General features: G+C 39.0%; 1 long non-coding RNA gene across 2 annotated transcripts in view; it reads right to left on the minus strand.

Annotated features, from left to right (window-relative positions):
- Nucleotides 1-12,948, minus strand: part of LOC137225085 (uncharacterized) — a 30,615-nt gene that overhangs the window by 8,535 nt on the left and 9,132 nt on the right. The window lies entirely within an intron of this gene.

A 12,948-nucleotide genomic window follows, 5' to 3' on the forward strand; every position in this document is an offset into this window, starting at 1 on the left:
AAGGGAAAAACCTACAACCAAGATGACTCTACCCTGCAAGGACCTCATTCAGATTTGATGGAGAAATCAAAAGCTTTACAGACAAGCAAAAGCTAAGAGAATTCAGCACCACCAAACCACCTCTACAACAAATGCTAAAGGAACTTCTCTAAGTAGGAAATACAAAAGAAAAGGACTTACAAAAACAAACCCAAAACAATTAAGAAAATGGTCATAGGAACATATATATCAATAATTACCTTAAACGTGAATGGATTAAATGCTCCAACCAAAAGACACAGGCTTGCTGAATGGATACAAAAACAAGACCCATATATATGCTGTCTACAAGAGACCCACTTCAGACCTAGGGACACATACAGACTGAAAGTGAGGGTATGGAAAAAGATATTCCATGCAAATGGGAATCAAAAGAAAGCTGGGGTAGCAATACTCATATCAGATAAAATAGACTTTAAAATAAAGAATGTTACAAGAGACAAGGAAGGACACTACATAATGATCAAGGGAACAATCCAAGAAGAAGATATAACAATTGTAAATATTTATGCACCCAACATAGGAGCACCTCAATACATAAGGCAACTGCTAACAGCTATAAAAGAGGAAATAGACAGTAACACAATAATAGTGGGGGACTTTAACACTTCACTTACACCAATGGACAGATCATCCAAAATGAAAATAAATAAGGAAACACAAGCTTTAAATGACACAATAGACCAGATAGATTTAATTGATATTTATAGGACATTCCATCCAAAAACAGCAGATTACACTTTCTTCTCAAGTGGGGATGGAACATTCTCCAGGATAGATCACATCTTGGGTCACAAATCAAGCCGCAGTAAATTTAAGAAAACTGAAATCAAATCAAACATCTTTTCTGACCACAATGCTCTAAGATTAGAAATGAAGTACAGGGAAAAAAATGTAAAAAAGACAAACACATGGGGGCTAAACTATACGTTACTAAATAACCAAGAGATCACTGAAGAAATCAAAGAGGAAATCAGAAAATACCTAGAGACAAATGACACTGAAAACACAACAATCCAAAAACTATGGGATGCAGCAAAAGCAGTTCTAAGAGGGACGTTTATAGCTATACAAGCCTACCTCAAGAAATAAGAAAAATCTCAAATAAAATATCTAACCTTACAACTAAAGGAACCAGAGAAAGAAGAACAAACAAAACCCAAAGTTAGCAGAAGGAAAGAAATCATAAAATCAGAGGAGAAATAAATGAAATAGAAACAAAGAAAACAATAACAAAGATCAATAAAACTAAAAGCTGGTTCTTTGAGAAGATAAACAAAATTGATAAACCATTACCCAGACTCATCAATAAAAAGAGGGAGAGGACTCAAATCAATACAATTAAAAATGAAAAAGGAGAAGTTACAACAGACACTGCAGAAATACAAAGCATCCTAACAGATTACTACAAGCAACTCTATGCCAATAAAATGGACAACCTAGAAGAAATGGACAAATTCTTCTAAAGGTATTACCTTCCAAGACTGAACCAGGAAGAAATAGAAAATATGAACAGACCATTCACAAGTAATGAAATTGAAACTGTGATTAAAAATCTTCCAACAAACAAAAGTCCAGGACTGGATGGCTTCACAGGTGAATTCTATCAAACATTTAGAGAAGAGCTAACACCCATCCTTCTCAAACTCTTACAAAAAACTGTGGAGGCAGGAACACTCCCAAACTCATTCTATGAGGCGACCATCACCCTGATACCAAAACCAGACAAAGATACTACAAAAAAAGAAAATTACAGACCAATATCACTCATGAATACAGATGCAAAAATCCTCAACAAAATACTAGCAAACAGAATCCAACAACACATTAAAAGGATCATACACCATGATCAAGTAGGATTTATCCCAGGGATGCAAGGATTCTTCACTATACTCAAATCAATCCATGTGATACACTGTATTAACAAATTGAAGAATAAAAACCATATGATCATCTCAATAGATGCAGAAAAAGCTTTTGACAAAATTCAGCACCTATTTATGATAAAAACTCTCCAGAAAGTGGGCATAGAGGGAACCTATCTCAACATAAGAAAGGCCATATACGACAAACCCACAGCAAACATCATTCTCAATGGTGAAAAACTGAAAGCATTTCCTCTAAGATCAGGAACGAGACAAGGATGTCCACTCTCACCACTATTATTCAACATAGTTTTGGAAGTCCTAGCCACGGCAATCAGAGAAGAAAAAGAAATAAAAGGAATACAAATTGGAAAAGAAGTAAAACTGTCACTGTTTGCAGATGACATGTTACTATACATAGAGAATCCTAAAGATGCCACCAGAAAACTACTACAGCTAATCAACGAATTTGGTAAAGTTGCAAGATACAAAATTAATGCACAGAAATCTCTTGCATTCCTATATACTAATGATGAAAACTCTGAAAGAGAAATTAAGGAATCACTCACATTTACCATTGCAACAAAAAGAATACCTAGGAATAAACTTACCTAGGGAGACAAAAGACCTATATGCAGAAAAGTATAAGACACTGATGAAAGAAATTAAAGATGATACCCACAGATGGAGAGATATACCATGTTCTTGGACTGGAAGAATCAATATTGTGAAAATGACTATACTACCCAAAGCAATCTACAGATTCAGTGCAATCCCTATGAAATTACCAATGGCATTTTTTACAGAACTAGAACAAAAAAATCTTAAAATTTGTATTGTGACACAAAAGACCCTGAATAGCCAAAGCAGTCTTGAGGGAAAAAAAAGGAGCTGGAGGAATCAGACTCTCTGACTTCAGACTATACTACAAAGCTACAGTAATCAAAACAATATGGTACTGGCACAAAAACGGAAATACAGGTCAATGGAACAAGATAGCCCAGAGATAAACCTATGCACCTATGGTCAGCTAATCTATGACAAAGGAGGCAAGGATATACAATGGAGAAAAGACAGTCTCTTCAGGAAATGGTGCTGGGAACACTGGACAGCTACATGTAAAAGAATGAAATCAGAATACTCCCTAACACCATACACAAAAATAGACTCAAAATGGATTAGAGACCTAAACTTAAGACCGGACACTATAAAACTCTTAGAGGAAAACATAAGAAGAACACTCTTTGACATAAATCCCAGCAAGATCTTTTTTGATCCACCTCCTAGAGTAATGGAAATAAAAACAAAAATAAACAAATGGGACTTAATGAAACTTAGGTTTTGCAAAGCAAAGGAAACTACAAAAAAGACAAAAAGACAACCCTCAGAATGGGAGAAAATATTTGCAAACGAATCAATGGACAAAGGATTAATCTCCAAAATGTATAAGCAGTTCAAGGAGCTCAATATTAAAAAAACAAACAACCCAATCCAAAAATGGGCAGAGGACCTAAATAGACATTTCTCCAAAGAAGACATACAGATGGCCAAGAAGCACATGAAAAGCTGCTCAACATCACTAATTATTAGAGAAATGCAAATCAAAACTACAATGAGGTATCACCTCACACAAGTTAGAATGGGCATCATCAGCAAATCTACACACAATAAATGCTGGAGAGGGTGTGGAGAAAAGGGAATCCTCTTGCACTGTTGGTGGGAATGTAAATTGATACAGCCACTATGGAGAACAGCATGGAGGTTCCTTAAAAAACTAAAAGTAGAATTACTATATGATCCAGCAATTCCACTACTGGGCATATACCCAGAGAAAACCATAATTCAAAAAGACACGTGCACCTCAATGTTCACTGCAGCACTGTTTACAATAGCCAAGACATGGAAGCAACCTAAATGCCCATCAACAGAGAAATGGATATAGAAGATGTGGTACATATACACAATGGAATATTACTCAGCCATAAAAAGGAACGAAATTGGGTCATTTGTAGAGACGTGGATGGATCTAGAGACTGTCATACAGAGTGAAGTAAGTCAGAAAGAGAAAAACATCATGTATTAACGCATATATGTGGAACATAGAAAAATGGTACAGATGAACCGGTTTGCAGGGCAGAAATAGAGACACAGATGTAGAGAACAAACATATGGACACCAAGGGGGAAAAGTGGCGGGGCGGTGGTGGTGGTGGTGTGATGAATTGGGCGATTGGGATTGACATGTATATACTGATGTGTATAAAACTGATGACTAATAAGAACTTGCTGTATAAAAAAATAAAACAAAAAAATAGAAACATTGTACATATTGTCAGGGATATGTGATCTAATGGATTAAAGGATACCAAATTTTATTGCTTTGAATTTGCAAAAAAAAAAAAGAAATTAAAAATAAATAAAAGGGCTTCCCTGGTGGCGCAGTGGTTGAGAGTCCGCCTGCCGATGCAGGGGACACGGGTTCGTGCCCCGGTCTGGGAAGATCCCACATGCCGCGGAGCAGCTAGGCCCGTGAGCCATGGCCACTGAGCCTGCGCGTCCGGAGCCTGTGCTCTGCAACGGGAGAGGCCACAACAGTGAGAGGCCCGCACACCGCAAAAAAAAAATAAAAAAAAATAAAAATAAATAAATAAATAAATAAAAAATAAAAATTGCCTCACTAACATAAACTCAGGTGTTTTGAAAGTGGCTTGTTATGAATAACAAAGGACACTCCTTTCACCTTTATCACTCTGTAGGTATTTCAGCAACTGGGGATAAAACCAAATATTATAATAAAAGATGCTTCTTTCACCTGTTTTAGGATCCAGGGAGAAAAAACAATTATAAGAAGAGATTTTCCTATTACTCTTATCACTTAGGAAGTGATAAAGAGTTTTAGAAGCTCTGTGCCAAGAACTAGGACAAAGAGCAAATATGTATTTCTTATTATATCAAAATATCACAGTCATCAAGCTTGTTGATTTTAAAAATAAAAGAGTCAGTTATTTTACCAGCAAAAATTGGTTTAATTGGGAATAGCAGAGAGTTGCAATTCAGGACAAATAAGCCACAGCAAAAACCATAGGGAAGTCCAACAAACAAAGCAGAGGAACGTTATTTTATAGAGAAAATGGAGGAAGTTGGAAAAGGTTGTTTTGAATGAAAGCACACTGAAGAAAAGTGAGGGTTCAGGGTGATGACACTTTCTCATTGGCTGAGTTGCTGGGGTAGTCGAATTCTTGTAGGATACTCAATATACACCTCTTCCTGTTGGGGCCTATAACTGGTGATTTTTTCCTGTTGATGATTCTTCTGTTGGGATCTGTAGTTGACTTTGAGTGGTACTGCATGAGAGCTTCCACTTCTAGCCTCTTGATGCCATTTTTAGTGAGGTTTCCCTTTATTAATTTTCACAGGTTTACAATATACAGCTTTCTGTGTGCATGTTACACTTAGATTTTTTTAAATATAAATTTATTTATTTTTGCCTGTGTTGGGTCTTTTTTCTGCGCGCGGACTTTCTTTAGTTGCGGCGAGTGGGGGCTACCCTTTGTTGCGGTGTGCAGGCTTCTCATTGTGGTGGCTTCTCTTGCTGTGGAGCACAGGCTCTAGGCACGTGGGCTTCAGTAGTTGTGGCACGTGACCTCAGTAGTTGTGGCGAGCGGGCTCTAGAGTGCAGGCTCAGTAGTTGTGGTGCACAGCCTTAGTTGCTCTGCAGCATGTGGGATCTTCCCAGACCAGGGCTCGAACCCATGTCCCCTGCATTGGCAGGCGGATTGTTAACCACTGTGCCACCAGGGAAGCCCCCCACACTTTGATGTTTTTAAAACCCTTATTAATTTAAAAAAATTCAGGGGTACTTCCCTGGCAGTCCAGTGGTTAAGACTCCACACTTCCACTGCAGGGGGCACAGGTTTGATCCCTGGTCGGGAAGCTAAGATCCCACATGCCATGTGGCGTGGCCAAAAAAAAAAATCAGTAGATTTGAAGTAGCTAAACCATTTTTGTTTTTCACCAGTTCATTAATGGAAGTTTCCGTAAGAACCCCACTGTCTATGAACATGCCTATCACACAGACACAGTGGGGGTCAATAGCCAATCTAGCTAGTAGGGTCTGCTAAGATTCTTTGAGATTAATGTTTGAACAAGAAATGTCAAACAGATATAGGGGTGTAGTCTTAATTTGGTTTACCCCAGAGTAGGACCTGAGATGAGAATTGCATGTAGTTTGTGAGATGATTCTGTCACCTAACTCAGGTTCAGCCACTTATCACTCAAGAATCCAATACTGAGAGACAAGTGTTGGGTAAAAGGAAAGATAGCTTTACTGAGGAAGCTTGCAATCCTGGTGAAGAGGTGGACTCATGTCCCAAAGAACAAACTCCTGACTCCCCAGGTTTTACTCAGAAATTATATTGGAAAAGAAGGGGATACATCCTGAGGAGAGGGTTGTGGGTTACGTGATCAGCTCATGGACATTCTTCCGATTGGTTGGTGGTGAGGTACTCAGGAGTCAACAGCATCAACCTTCTGGTTCTGACTAGTCTGGAGTCTATGTGCTTGTAGGCGGGATATAATTAACTTCTTCTAACTGGCAAGCGTTTCAGTAACTGCAAAATAGCTCAAAGAATATGGCTTAGAATATTATCTATAGTCCTTGAGGAGGAACTAAAGGTCCTTGACTTTGTTTAGTGGCTAAACTATTATTATCTTGTCTTATTTGGCTGTTTTCCTTTGTCTCCGCATTTTCTCACTTCTCTGATTAAATTTATTCATTGGAACTCAGGGAAGGCCTAGGAGGCTAAAGTTTTTCTACAGATAATAGGCAGGCAGAGGAGATGTGTGTGTGTAGGGGTTCTGTCCCAGAAAGGCCCCATAGCGTCCTGCTCAGTTACAATTTCAGGAAGCACCCACAGTACAGAAGTAGGAAAGTGAGACAGAGAAGGGAAGATAGCCAACACAGAGTACAGGTTCCCTCTGTGGGTAATTGAGGCTCAATCCCTCTAAAGTCCTTTTGATGATGGCCCCCATTTTAAAATACAGAAATGGGGGATGAGAGATATTAAGTAATCTGCACAAGCTCACGGAGTTAAGAAGTGGTAGAACAAGAATTTGTACCAATCTGATCAGAGACCAATGACAGTTTAGCCTGAAGGACACCAAGCCAGGTTTTAGAAACTGGAATCTAGAAATGAGGGAAAAGGAAACCAATGCAAGCAGGTTGCAAGCAAATGGAGTGATCGCCTGGAACTGGCACTGTGTCTGAATTTTGCTTTTATATGATGACTGGGTCAGGTGAAAGGTTGAGTCTGGTGATGGAGCTAATAAAATGTATGGAATTCTCTTTCAAGAATATGAGCTCAGACATTCTCAATGAATCCTTTTGTAGTCTTTATAAATTCATAAGTTAAAGAACCCCTTCCTCTGATGTACTGGTGTAGGTAAGTATCTGGACTGAATGCATTTTCCTGAAGTTTGCACTGTGAGCAATCTAAAAAAGTGGGAAAAACCAGGTTGGCAGCCCCCCTGACAAAGTATCATTTTAACAAGCCCTATTTCCATCCACATGTGCTACTCTTACAAGAACTCTTAGGGCAAGGTGGCCATTAGTAAACTTACTATTGGTAACTTCATCTCTGGCAAAAACTCCTGGATCTTTTCCCTGGGTCAGAAATAGCATTACTCTCTTAGCGTCTGTACTTTGAGTTCAGCATTCAAAGGTAGTACTCAAAGTATTCAATTGTTAGTACTTGATTCAGCTCTAGGATGAACAACAAAAACCTGCTGCTGCTTTAGAAGCTTGTTTCTCAGATGCTTGTTTTAGCAGACCAAAGTACTATTTAGTTCTTGGCACTGCTGTTTAGGTCTTGAGTTCCTCGTTCTTTCAAAGATCTGTACCCTGCAACAGAAAGCAGGCAGAAATCTAGGTTGCAGCTTTGCTATGAAAAAGGTTTGTGGAAGAAAATATTTTTAAAATATACAACTGATAAAGTACCATTATTCAAAATATACAAAGAGCTCCTAAAACTCAACAATAAGAAAACAACCTGATTTTTAAAAGGGCAAAACACTTGAACAGAGATTTCACAGAAGAAGATACACAGATGGCAAGTAAGCATATAAAAGATATTCGACATCATTTGTCATTAGGGAATTACAAATTAAAATAATTAGATAACACTACACACTTATTAGAGTGGCCAAAATCTAAAACAATGACAACACCAAATGCTGGCAAGAATGCAGAGTAAAAAGAACTCTAACTCCATTGCTGGTAGAAATACAAAATAGTACAGCCACTTTGGAAGACACTTACAAACTAAACATACTCTTACCATGCAATCCAGCAATCAAGATCCTTGGTATTTACTCAATAAATTGAAAACTTATGTCCACACAAAAACCTACACATGTGTATTTATAGCAGCTTTATTCATAGTTGCCAAAACTTAGAAGCATTCAAGATTCCTTCAGTAGGTGAATGGATAAAGAAACTGTGGTACATTCAGGCAATGGAATATTATTCAGTGCTAAAAAGAAATGAGCTAACAGGACTCCCCTGGCAGTGCAGTGGTTAAGAATCCGCCTGCCAATACAGGGGACATGGGTTCGAGCCCAGGTCTGGGAAGATCCCACATGCCGCGGAGCAACAAAGCCTGCGAGCCACAACTACTGAAGCCCGTGCACCTAGAGCCTGTGCTCTGCAACAAGAAAAGCCACCGCAATGAGAAGCCCGCGCACCACAACGAAGAGTAGCCCCCGCCTGCCACAACTAGAGAAAGCCCACATGCAGCAACGAAGATCCAACACAGCCAAAAATAAATAAATATTTTAAAAAAAATTTTTTTTAAAAAGGAAAAGAAATGAGCTATCAAGCCATGAAAAGACTTGGAGGAAAATTAAATGCATATCACTAAGTAAAAGAAGCCAATGTGAAAAGGCTACATACTGTGTGATTCTGACCATATGACATTCTGGGAAAAGCAAAACTAGGGAGATAGTGAAAAGATCAGTGGCTGCCAGAGATTTGTGGGGAGGGAGAGATGAATAGGCAGAGCACACAGTGCAACTATTCTGTATGATATTACAATGGTGGATACAGATTACTATGCATTTGTGAAAACCTATAGACTGGACAACACCTAGAGTGAACCCTAACGTAAACTAGAGACTTTGGATAATAAGGATGTGAAAATGTAGGTTCATCACTTGTAACAGATGTACCGCTGTGGTACATGGATGTCTACTGTGGGGGAGGGTGAGTCTGTGTGAGGGGAGGGATATATAAAAACTCTCTGTACTTTCTGCTCTTTTGCCTGGGAACCTAAAACTGCTCTAAAAAATAAAGTTCATTAGTTAAAAAAAAAAAGTTTGGAAAGCAAAATGACAGGGGACAAGGAAGGTCCAGAAGGTGAACCTGGCAGAAGAGAAGAGGAAATTCAAAGATTGGGCAGACAACAGGCCAAATAGCAGAGAGGCAATCAAGGATGGAATGATCAGCAGGTTCTGTTTAGGTCTGTACAGACAAGAGGTCGTCAGTGCAAGTAGGGAGAAGGGAACAAGTATTGGATCTGGATGGGCAGGCAGTATCCTAAAGGAAGCAGCACTGGTGGGTGGAATTGGCAGGCTCTGATCCCAGAGCCAAACCATTTGCTCTTTACCCTGTTCTAAACATTATTCCAGAGGCTGGGGGCTGGTCCCCCAATGGCTCATGCTGAGTGCGCTGAGGACAGAGATGCCAGGTTACGTGAGAGTTTCCACCATTGTTTCCTTCCTTCTCTGTTTTATTTCCTTGTCAAGGTACTGGCCACAGGTCTACCCATAAGAAAACTAATGTTAGCTCCAGAGAAATGAAGGGCTTCTGAAGAAACCCCAGCAAAGAAGAACTTGATGTATAAAGTCTCGTGCACGGAATTCCCTGGCTGTCCAGTGGTTACGACTCTCTGCTTCCACTGCAGGGGGCCCGGGTTTGATCCCTGGTGGGGGAACTAAGATCCCACATGCCGCACAGTGTGGCAAAAAAAAAAAAAAAGTCTCCTTCACTTTGCTGAACTCCTTAAGGACAGAGCCCCAACTATAAAAGGCTTAATCAATAAGGCAAAGGTGTTATTCCTCATAAGCACATTAGCAATGAAAGAGTTCTAGGGGAGGTTAATTCAGTGACAGCTTCTTTCTTCCTTTTTCTAAACTTTACCCTTTTTCCAATCTCTTTCTATTCCCCACCCTCCACCCCCCGGTCCCTGGCAACCACTTTTCTACTCTCTGTTTCTATGAATTTAACTTTATATTTAGAGTCCGCATATAAGTGGTACCATGCAGTATTTGTCCTTCTCTGTCTGACTTATTTCACCTAGCATAATGCCCTCTAGGTCCATCCATGTTGTTGCAAACATCAGAATTTTCTTCTTTCTTGGACACTTAGCTTGTTTCCATATCTTGGCTATTGTGAATAATGCTGCAGTGAACATGGGAGTGCAGGTCTCTCGTTGATACCCGGTATTCATTTCCTTCAGATATACATATATACCCAGAAGTGGGATTGCTGGATCAGAGTAGTAGTTCTATTTTTAATTTTTGAGGAACTTCCATACTATTTTCCATTGGGACAGGTTCTTTTCCTCTCTCTGCTCTGCTGCCCTGGCTTACTCCCTGAGGCTGGTTCCCCTCACGGCCGTAATAGGCTGGATGCTGCAGTCCCTGGCATCATATGAAGGAAAATCCAACAATATTGAGGGATGAAGAGAACATTTTCTCCCATGTGTTTCTTTTTATCATCAGAAAAACTCTTCTCCCAGTCACAAGAAGGCACAATTCCCCTTATGTGAGGAGTTAGAATAGCCAAATTCACAGAGACAGAAAGTGGAATGGTGGTTTCAGGGGCTGAGGAGAGGGGAGAATGTGAAGTTGGTATTTAATAGGTACAGACTTTCAGCTGGGGAAGATGAAAAAGTTCTGGAGATGGAAATGGTGGTAATGTTTGGACAACAGTGTGTATGTTCTTAATGTCACAGAACTGTACACTTAAAATGGTCAAAAATGGTAACATTTTTAAATTGAGATATAATTGCCATATAACATTGTATTAGTTTCAGGTATACAAAGTAATGATTCTATATACATATGCAGTACATGATGATCACCATTGTAAGTGTAGTTAATGTCCATCACCACACACAGTTACAATTTTTTTTCCTGTGATGAAAACTTTTAAAATCAAGTCTCTTAGCAACTTTCAAATATACAATACAGTGTTATTAAATATAGTCACCATGCTGTACATTACATACCCAGGACTTATTTATTATAACTAGAAGTCTGTACTTTTTGACTACCTTCACCCATTTCACCCCCCCCAACCAAAAATGGTAAATTTTATGTTATGTATATTTTATCACAAGTTTAAAAAAATGTTTTCTCAGAAGCCCCACAGTAAATCTCCTCTCACATTTCATAGGGCAGAATTCTGCCACCTGCCCATTCCTAAACCAATGATAATGGCAACAATAATAAAATTACTGTGATTGGTTTGGTCTAATCAAGATTCACCACCCTGTGACTAAGGGGGTGGGTAGACCCAGAGTCCCCTGAAGTACACAGCTGCCCAATGCTCGAACAATATTTGGATTTAGATTCTGTTAATGAGGAAAAAATAGCAGGGGTGGGGAGGTATTGGGGAGGATGGCCACTGGGTAGGATACAAAGACTCTAGCAAGGTTTTCCCACTGAGGCAAGGAAGGACTTGATTCCTTTAGGACACCCAAACTTTTCTGAAAATTCATGTGAGACTTACTGACTCCAACCCCCAGGAGGCCTTGGGGACTCCCAAGGACAGACTCTCAGGTCTGTCCCTTTCCCTTTTCACTCCAAGGACATTGTAATCTCATCACTTCACATCTGACTGTGATACCAGTCTCCTGAGGGACATCTCTGCCTCTGGTTTCATTCCCATTTGGATCCATCTTAAACACCAGTGCTAGAATAACTTACAGAACCAACACCTCACATACGTCCAAACTGCTTACCAGGCTGGCTAGAACCCTTTTGCAATCCTCGTTTTCAGTCTCCCTACTAGTATGCTTCTTAGGGCAAGGATTTTGCCTTACTCATTTTATTCCTAATACCTGGGATAGTGCTGATCATTCATTCATAGGTTTTGCCCATTCAATTTATATTTATGGTGTTCAGCAAATATTGAATAAGTAAATAAATTATTCAATGAATGAATAAATCCATGACCTGACTTTTACCAGCTTGTGTCGTTTTTCTTTTTCTCACATGAATCTTCTGTTGAGAGAACATCAACAAAATACTCACTCATTGTTCCCTGACCACATCATGTACTTACCAACCACCCCTGTGAATTTACCCACACAGTTTCTCCAATTTGTAATGTTCTTCTCTCTCTTCTCTGATAATCAGAGACCTACATTTCCTTTAAGGCCAAGACCAAATCCCACCTTCAATGTGAGTGCTTCTCAGTTATCCAAGGCTTCAGTGACCTACTCTCTCATCATCTATGATTTTTACAGTCTGTATCTACTCAGCACACATTTTATATATATTTTCTTTTAAGTATATATTATCTTTTAAGTATCTCCCTAGTTAGTATTTAAACCCCTTGAATTCAGGAATCCTGTTTTATGTCTGTTTTTATTTCCAATACCTAATCTAATACTACAATAAATATAAGTTTCTAAGGATGGTCGGTTTTTTTTGCATTGATATAATACATCATAAAAAGTCTGGGGCTTCTTTAAACCTAATTGAGATTATAAGTGAAAAATTAAGCTCTTAAAATTAGAGAGTAATATTTCCATTAAATTTAATCCTAGTATATGTATACATTGTGAACCCGTATATCCATTTACCAGAATATACACAGAGCCACAATTACATCTGGCTGTTGTACTAGGTTGATGACCTATGGTCACTTTTCAAAGGCAAATATTATAGTGTATCCCAGGACACCTGTGTTCATAGGATCAGCCCTTTGAAACTATATTTGGATGTACAAGCTATTAAAAGCTTCTTGTACTGAGTGACCT

Source organism: Pseudorca crassidens, chromosome 5 (assembly GCF_039906515.1).
Source record: "Pseudorca crassidens isolate mPseCra1 chromosome 5, mPseCra1.hap1, whole genome shotgun sequence".
Taxonomy (NCBI): domain Eukaryota; kingdom Metazoa; phylum Chordata; class Mammalia; order Artiodactyla; family Delphinidae; genus Pseudorca; species Pseudorca crassidens.